The 1,140-nt window shown below is 41.8% G+C and overlaps 1 non-coding gene across 1 annotated transcript; it reads left to right on the plus strand.

The window, feature by feature from the left end:
- The first annotated feature begins 336 nt into the window (after positions 1-336).
- LOC124527442 (small nucleolar RNA U13) lies at positions 337-441 on the plus strand. Its single transcript, XR_006965891.1, has one exon. It is a non-coding gene; the product is annotated as a small nucleolar RNA U13 (small nucleolar RNA).
- Positions 442-1,140: the final 699 nt, after the last annotated feature.

Here is a 1,140-nt window from a genome sequence, read left to right on the forward strand (position 1 = left end):
GGGGACCAGGCTGGGCTCAGGAGTCCGTCCTCAGATGACACCACTGGTATAAACCTGTGCCCGAAGGGAACTTTTTTTTGAAGAAGGCATCCATGAGTATAAGACTTCATGAGTCCCAGTGTGGCATGACCCGAAGTAGCAGCCCTGCTCACGTGCGTAAGAGGTCAGTACTTCTCTGAGCAACAGCCTCCTAAGCTATACAATGATAATATCAATACTGCGCTTAATACGTTATCATATGCTTTAAAGCAGCTGTTGTGCATATAGTTCAGCACAGTTATATCACCGTAAATACCAGTTTCAAAACATGAAAGCATTTTAAAATCAAATGTGCAGACCGCTTTGTTGTTCATAAGCATGACGACTGGGGTGTTCATGCTGTTGTGTCCCATGTGCTTCCCTCAAATCTTGTTACGATGTCAGCACATTACCCATCTGATGTGAAAAAAAAAATCACAAGTACAGAAAAGTTGGGGCGCCTGGGTGGCTCAGTCGGTTAAGCGTTCGACTTCGGCTCAGGTCATGATTTCGCAGTCTGTGAGTTTGAGCCCCGCGTCGGGCTCTGTGCTCACAGCTCAGAGCCTGGACCCTGTTTCAGATTCTGTGTCTCCCTCTCTCTCTGACCCTCCCCTGTTCATGCTCTGTCTCTCTCTGTCTCAAAAATAAATAAACGTTAAAAAAATATACATTAAAAAAAAAGTACAGAAAAGTCTACAGAAACCAAACTTACAGGAAGGTCTACCCATTGGAGTGCTTACTGACTCAGTCAGTGGAGCATCTGACTTTTGATCTCAGCTCAGGTCTTGATCTCAGTATTGTGGGTTCAAGCCCTGGGTTGGGTTCTGTGCTGGGAGTGAAGCCTACTTAAAAAGAAAAAGAAAAGAAAAGAAAAAAAAAGTCTACCCACAATTCAATTGCTTATTCCTGCATCATAATCACATGCTGTTTTATTTATAAAAATCCTAAATCATAGATAAAAACTCCCCATTACCTCTACCAATGCCCAATACATTTTAAAAATAAACTTTAAACATTCTACTTAAAAAGAAACTTGAGAATTTGGAAATTCACAAACTTAGTGTGAGTCAGAATCACGGGAAGAGCTTTTTAAAAGATGGCTGTGATTCAACATTGGAGTTC

Source organism: Lynx rufus, unplaced genomic scaffold (genome assembly GCF_022079265.1).
Source record: "Lynx rufus isolate CCGP_SWC_20201006 ecotype Redwood Valley unplaced genomic scaffold, mLynRuf1.p SCAF_5, whole genome shotgun sequence".
NCBI classification, from domain to species: domain Eukaryota; kingdom Metazoa; phylum Chordata; class Mammalia; order Carnivora; family Felidae; genus Lynx; species Lynx rufus.